Raw genomic sequence first — 9,130 nt, forward strand, 5'->3', positions numbered from 1 at the left:
AAAACAAAATAAACAACAACACAGAAGTGGAGCAAGTGAGAAAATAGATGGACAGGTAGACAAATTTCATTATTGCAATATGAAACTTAGCAACGCGTACAATCACATATTGCATGTACAAAAGGTACGTACAAACCTACAAACAATCTTACGTACACAGGTACATACAAACATACAAACAATCTTACGTACACAGGTACATACAAACATACAAGCGTTCAGACGAACGCATAAAATTGTCATAAATTTCAGACCCAAATGTCATTTATCGTTTTGTTGGGGCAGTCCCACAAAATGAACAAAAAATCGCAGCAGAAAGATGGATCGGAATAGAAAATAAATATACACATACATACACACATACACACACACACACACATACATACATACATTTATACGTACACACATACACGCACGCACACATACAAACAAACGAACACAGATTTACAAACGTATATGCAGTACACTTTCATCCATCCATCCATCCATCCATCATATAGTGTACGATCATTTTCTTGAATACAAATTAGATACACCAAAAAAAGACAAACATCAACCTTGAATGAATGAATAAATTCATTCAGGCATTCATTTGTTCATTCATTCGTTCATTTATTCATTCGTTCGTTCGTTCATTCATTCATTCATTCTTCCTTCATTCCACAAATACAGGTCTTCATGTCCTGTGCTAGCAGGCCTCGGCCCAGCACTTGTCATGTTTAGTTTCACGCTTATAAATGAACCCTCAACAATTATTTGTTTGTTCGTTTGTTTGTCTGTTTATTTGTTTGTTTGTCTGTTTATTTGTTTGTTTGTTTGTATGTATCTATGTATTGTTTGAGCATGGATGATTGCACAGGGTGGTCGTTACAACGGGGTGATCGTTATAACGAAGAACATGTTCCGTTATAACGAAGTAATAGAGAAGTACGTACCCGGTTAGAACGAAGTAGCTGTGTATTATAACGTTATAGCGAGGTGGGCTGGACGGCCGGGGTGTCAGTTGAGAAATGAAGTTTGGAAATTATCCAATCTAGGAGAGAGTCCACGCTGTAAATAAATGACTCGCTTCACAAAAAAATTACTTTCCCAGAAATCTTTTGAAAAACAGTGCAGAAAAATATTGATGTTGTTGATGATGTTGTTGATGTTGTTGATGTTGTTGTTGTTGGTGTTGTTGATGTTGTTGATGTTGTTGTTGATGTTGTTGATGTTGTTGATGTTGTTGGTGCTGTTGATGTTGTTGTTTGTTGTAAATACAAAGTTGAATTTGTATAAAGTTGCGTAATGTTTACATAGGTCCGCTTGCGTGTGAATGTTCTCAGAGTAGACTCGTTTTCAGTAGCTTCGTAGCTTGCTCGTTTTAACGACGAAATGTTTTAAAATAAAAATAAAAATGATGAAATATGGTCCAAAATTTTGTTTAAAAGATGATGGATACATTTTTCTGAGAGTGAATGCGTGAGTGAATGTTACATAAAAGTCCATGCGTTCACTTGTTGCAGCTGCTGCCTGCATACATGCTTCGTTCGTCTGTTCGTTTGTTCGTCTGTTCGTTTGTTCGTCTGTTTGTTCGTTCATTCGTTTGTTCATTCGTTTGTTTGTTTGTTTGTTTGTTTGTTTGTTTGTTTGTTTGTTTGTTCGTTCGTTTGTTCTCATGTTTATTTTTTTATTTTGAAATACTTCCCATTTTGTTCAATATTTAAATGGGACGAAAAATATACTGTCAAAATTGAAAAAACGAATGAATGAATGAATAAATGAATAAATGTATGAATGAATGAAAGAAAGAAAGCAACGAGTGAGATAAAAGAATGAATCTGATTTTTGAATGCGGCGTGATAAATTATTAACACAAAAGAAAAAAGAATAAATTAGAGCATTATTTTATGCTCGAGCGTATATGCATGTGCGTATCTATTATGTGTAGGTGTGTGTGTACGTATGTGTGTCTGTATTTGTACGTACGTATGTATGTATGTATGTATGTATGTATGTATGTATGTATGAAAATAAAAGATATGGTTCGCCTTGCATTCAAACGCGGCTGCCTTCAGAGAACGAAACACAATATCGTCTTTCCAGCCCCATTACCACTTCAGCTATTTCGCCGACAACTTGTTTATGTTTGTTCAAGTTTGTTTATGTTGAAACAACCTTATCGCGGTCAGTTTTTATTGTCGCCCGATTTACATATATAGGAACATTAGCACGTGTGTTAATATGTGTGTGTGTTTGTGCGTGCGTGCGTGTGTGCGTGTGTGCGTGTGTTGTACGAATGAATGCGTGTATGTTGGGCTCAATGGACATCTGCCTAAATGCTTAGGAATTGCATTAGACCAGATTTTGATCGATGTTTAAAGAGGTATTTCGAGATGTTTCGAAGGTATTTCAAAGGTATTTTAAAAGTGCCTTGAAAGCCTTTTAATTGCTTTCTGTGGTTGAGGTTTTTTTCGTGTGTGTGTACAATTTTTCCTGATTTCGTTATCAAAGATTCTGAAATTAATTCGAGATGCTGACATTTTACTTAATTTGAAAATCTTAAAACTTTTTGTCAGTTGGAATAAACAACATCATCATAACCGACAACATCAACAACAGCAACAACAACATCAACAGCAACAACAACAACAACAACGACAACTTGGTACAAAGTAAAATAATATTCTTTGAGATAATTAGTTCAGTTCAATAGAATGGATGCAAGATATCTGGAGAGAGAGAGAGAAGAGAGAGAGAGGAGATAGATAGCGAGGAAAAAAGTAGGTTAGATGGAAAGAAAGTAACACTACTTAATAAAAGAGAGAATAGATAAGGAGAGAGAGAGAGGCAAGACAGAAAAAAGAGAGAGTATGATTGAAAGAGAGGGTATAGAGGGGGACTTGAATTTAATTCAAATGCCGAATTCACATTAAAGAAACGCCCTCTGAAGAATGATGATGATGACGATGATGATGACGATGATGATGACGATGATGATGACGATGACGACGATAATGATGATAAAAAATATTTTCTATGTAGACATGACGCTGATATTGTAGATGATGCGAGAACAAATTTAATCCCGTTCTGAAAAATATTCACGCTGAAAATACACACAAACACATACATACACATATACACACACACACACACACACATACACACACACACACACATACAAAACACACACATACAAAACATGTACTACGCATACAAGTACATACAAAGAAGCGTAGTTTACATGCAGACTTCAGTCAATTAAAAAGGAGAGAGAAAGAGAGACAAAAAACAAATGAGGAGTGAAAAAACGAATTAAAGATAGAAAGAAAGAGAGAGAGAGAGAGAGAGAGAGAGATAAACCAGTGAGTGATTTTTTCATTGGATTGAATAAAATTGTCAACTGACTGTGAATTTTCTAATTATTTATCCTTTAAATTTCATACACAGGAATGTTCTCTAAACCTGGCAATGTTATTTATCTGTGTATGTATGTATGTATGTTTGTATACTTGGATGTTTGTTTGTTTGTATATGTGTGTATATATGTGTTTGTTTGTATGTGTGTATATATGTGTGTTTGCATTTATGCTGCATTGAATTGAATTTATTTGCTTGGGGCATATATTGGGTTAGTGATAAAACTGAAGATGAAATTTTATAAGTAGATTGTTGTATTGCACTATACATACAGGCATACATGGGAATGGGAATGTCGGAAATCCCATGCTATTTGGTTAATGACCTCATTAAGCTTTCACATCCATTGTCTTCGGAGTTTTGTCTGTCGAGTTGCGTTAAACTACAATAAAATTAGTAAATTTAAATTAGTTATTGAATTTGGCAATATATTCCATATGTCTTCTACCACTTAAGCCGTAACTAAAATTGAGTTGCAGCGTTTAATAGAAGAGATAAGTAGCAGGCTGTTATCGGAAGAACACAAAGGAATGTCTTTTAGCCTTTACATTCTGACTCACCTCTACTCAAGACTCAGCTGTTTGCTAAATTCATTGAAGAGCGCTGTTAAACGTTTCGGAAAGAGCGCTTTATGAACTAACCATAACCTTAACCCGTCTTTTTCTTAACCCGTGGTCTCACTTCTTCTTAACTCGTGTTAAACACTCTTTTGCTAAATCTGCATTTGCTTCTTCTGACCATTTTCTCTGGAACTCTCAACCTCCTTCTCTGACTACTTCTCAATCACTTACGATGTTCAGAGCGGATCTCAAGACTAGAGGGGAGCAGGGGAACGGGAATATAACTCTATGTAACTCTATGTAACTCTATATAACTCTATACACACATGCATACGTACTAGCATTCATACATACATACAACCACACATACACACACACACATACACACAAACAAACAAACATTAATGTGTGCCGATATACAATTTCAATTTTATGCTCAATAAAATACGTTGCCTGCGCTCTTTTAATTCCTTATCGAAAATAACTACACACACAAACACGTGCATGCAAACACACATACACACATACAAACACACACATACAAACACACACATACAAACACACACATACAATCACACACATACAATCACACACATACAATCACACACATACCAACATGCTAATACAAACACACACATACAATCACACATACATACAACATAAAAGAACAATACACTACTTAACATAAACCACAAAAATGTGAACATAAACAGACTAAAAACTGACATAAAAACAGTCGCGTAAATAAAACGAATATAAAAACATACCAACAGACATGCATACATACGTACACACACAAACAAACAAACAAACATACAAACACACACATAGACAAACATACAAACACACACACATACAAAATACATACACACCACATAAACAAATGACGTTTATAAGGACCTTCTGCAGACAAATGAACATGCATGTGCAGATGATAAGCAATGATGAAAGAACCAAACAAAAATGTTATCATTCACTCTTTCATTTCTTCATTCATTTACCCAAATATGCAAACAAACCAACAAACATGCAGACACACATAGAGACACACATACATACAGACATGCATATGTGCACACAAAATGAGTGTAAACAATAAAGACAGGACAATAATTGAAATCAATACGAAATATTGCTGTCACTGTAATCATCATTATTGTCATCGTCATCATCGTCATCATCACGGCAGGCCGGAAACACGCCTAGCACGGACATCATTTTCTTGCACCGGAACCGGAAGTGGCCCGATTAGAAAATGGCGGACTCCACAGAATGCATAAATAAATAAATGATATTTTTTCTTTTTTTTTCTTTGTTTATTGCTAGAGTAAACATTTTTGTACCTTTGTGGTAATATTGCTGGTGACATATTTTTGGTCAATTTAATTTTTTGTTTGTTTATTTATTTTTCACTGATTTATGTTCGTTTGTTTATTTCCATTCACTCATTCTTCTGTAACATCGACAACAAAAGCAACAGCAACAATGCATATAAACAACAACAACAACAACAAAAATGCATCCTCAACAACAACAACAACAGTTTGTTTTATTCTGGGTGGGACGAAGAATATTTTAAGATTTCATAAATTTGATAGAGTAGAGAGAGAGAGAGAGAGAGAGAGAGAGAGAGAGAGAGAGAAAGAGAGAGAGAGAAGAAGATATAAAAGAAATATAATAAAGAAATGAGAAGAGAGAGAGAGAGAGAGAGAAAGCGTTCTTTTCCTTTCTTGTTGCAAGTTTAAAAATGAATTTAATCTAAAGCCTCGATGGCGGAGAACAGCAATGCAAATGCAAAAAAAAAAAATTTTGAAAGATAACAACAACAACCACAACAACAACAACATCATCATCATCATTAACAACAACATCAACAGCAAAAGCTTTTAAAGCTTCAATAAGAAAACAAATGAATAATTTAACGTTAAAAAATTCAGCGACAACGACACCAACATCAACAACAACAACATCAACAACAACAAAATCATCAATATCAACAACAACAACGACACCAACATCAACAACAACTTCAACAACAACACAAAGACGCAGGTTTCAATACACTCGGGTAACATTTGTTACGAAGACTTGAGCGAGGAAACGCCACAAAACATAACCACGTGCGTGCATAAATATACAATCCAACATGCACAACACACGCACGCACACAGAACGCATACAACCGTACGTACACATGAAACTCCAAACATCTTACAAAATGCGCAGTCAGATGATGAAATCTCTACACGACTCACTCAGACGCATCAACACATACATAACAACACGCACACATACATAACAATACACGCACGCATACATAACACCACACAAACACATACATAACAACACACATACACATACCTACAAACAAACATAAAATCAGACAGACAAATACTGAAATACATTTCTTCGGCATCTACATATTCACATAGAGGGAAGAACATTGTTAATCCGATATAATCATTGAGACATGGCAATGAATAAAAGCACAATCACACGCGCGCGCCACACACACACACACACACACACACACAAACATACACAAACAAACAAACATACACACACAAACAAACATACACACACATACATACGTACACACACACACACATACACATACATACACACACACATACACACACAAACAAACATACACACACAAACAAACATACACACACATACATATGTACACACACATACACACACACACAAACATGCACACATACATACACACACAAACAAACATACATACACACGCACATACATACACAACTTTCGTATATTTTGAATGTAAAAGTAAAGAAAGCGATCTAAACAAAGGTGTGCAATATGTTGTTGTACGACTTAAAACATAATTCAAATTCCGAATAGGGAGGCAAATTTAAACGTTTAAACATTTAATAAACAGTTTAACATGAATTTCAGAAAGAAATTTTATTCGAATATGGTTGGCCACCGAATAATTTTCATATCCTCAAATGCTACCCTGGGAACAATTCCGCATTTAACATTGATTATACATAATCTAAAATATGAGTGTCGGGTGTGTGCGTGCGTGTGTGTGTGTGCGTATGGCCACAATTATTACTACCACTACCACTACTGATAATAATGCTGCTTTAATTGCTACTTCTTCTACTACAGCTGCCACGAGTATTGCTTCATGTTTGTCTGTGTAAGCGATATTTCTTTTCAAACTGGTTGATAGTTCATTTCCAGGTTTAAACATTATGTAGCGTTTTATTGAGTTGGTTCATTGCTTTGCAGCCATTCCTTCTTCTGTTCTTTGCGGCACTTTATCTCATCTGCCTTGTAAAAATTTGCCAACAGTCAACTTTCTTTCGGTTCATCCTTAACATTCAACAAACAACGTCCAATTGCTTATGAGTTCAGAAATTTGTTAACTTGCTTACATTTGTATGTATGTTTGTTTGTATGTATGTTTGTTTGTTTGTATGTATGTTTGTTTACGTTTGCTTATGTTCGTTCATGTTTGCTTACTTTTTCGTTCATGTATGCAAACATGTGCGGCATAGTGTTTCATTCGAGTGCTCAAATCATAACTTATTCATGCACTTTGTAAGTAAGAGCATTGTCATTTGCAACTGCTATTACTACTACTACTACTACTGCTACTACTACTACTACTACTACTACTACTACTACTACTACTACTGCTAGTAATAATAATGATATATCACCTGCTACTGCTTCTAATTCTTTTACGATGATGACAACGATGAAGCTGATGACGACGATGACGTGATGATGATTGTGTCGAAACGTCATGGTAGAACATACACCTATCTTCATCAAGAAACTGAAAAAATCTTTTCCTAGCTACTGGAAAACAAATCTATGAAAATAAAGTTTAGAAAAATGGCCAAAGATATCATTTTCACGCGACAACAACAACAACAAAAACAAAATCATCATCAACAACAACAACAAACAACTACAACAAGAAGAAGTTTGTTTAGTAGCACGAACCGAACTTTATTAAAAGTGACAATATGTATATATAAACAGAAGAATGACATAATCGCCATCGTCACCATCGTCATCATCATCGTTATCATCATCATCGTCATCATCAGCCCACAACAAAAAAATTCTCCCTTTGTTTTTAATTTTCAACGCAGATGATGCTTGCAAACTCACATTCTACATTCACGTACACACGCACACGTAAACAAATAAACACATACATACATACACATACACACACATACACACACACACATACAAACACAGTGACCTACACATAAAAACACATACAAACACATACACACACATACCAACACAGTGACACACAAATACAAACGTAGACACACACACACACACACACACACACACATATATATATATATATATATATATATATATATATCCTTCATAGAACTTATAGAACTTATAAACTTCATAGAAGAGAATCTCGAAGAATCAAAATATTACACTGTAAAAGAATTATCTAACATAATAAAATTGAAGAATAAAATGAAAAACAATCACCTACCAATCATTCATCTGAATGCTCGAAGTTTGTTTCATAAATTATTAAATCTAGAAATCTTCTTAAAACAATTCGACGACTTTTTCAAAATTATAGTAATATCAGAAACGTGGTTGAACAATGAAACAGTTGATTTAATTAAGTTAAATAATTACAATTTTGTATATAAAAATAGAAAAAGCAAACGAGGCGGAGGTGTTGGTGTGTTCATAAAGCATGACATCAAATATGTTGTAAATGATAACAGTGCATTTGATGATGAAAATGTCGACGTTCTCTGTGTGGACATTGAATCGGGGCATGCTTCATCTAGGGGTGTGCTAAAAGTTATCGCGATATACCGCCCACCCAATTATAAATTTGAGCCTTTTTTAAATAAAATCAATTTGATTTTACACGCCATCAAATCCGCCGACAAAACTGTTATAGTGGGCGACTTTAATGTTAATTTATTGGACAATGATTCAAATGATTCTAAAGACTTCCAAAATTTACTATTTTCATTTTGTTTCTCGCCTTTAATTAATTTACCAACAAGAGTAACTTGTAACGCCAATTCATTAATCGACAACATATTTACGAACCTCTATCAACATTGCGAAAGTGGAGTCATAGTCTCAGACTTTTCTGACCATTTTCCAGTTTATGCAATAGTAGA

This window comes from Helobdella robusta, assembly GCF_000326865.2.
Source record: "Helobdella robusta unplaced genomic scaffold HELROscaffold_63, whole genome shotgun sequence".
In the NCBI taxonomy this organism is placed as follows: Eukaryota; Metazoa; Annelida; class Clitellata; order Rhynchobdellida; family Glossiphoniidae; genus Helobdella; species Helobdella robusta.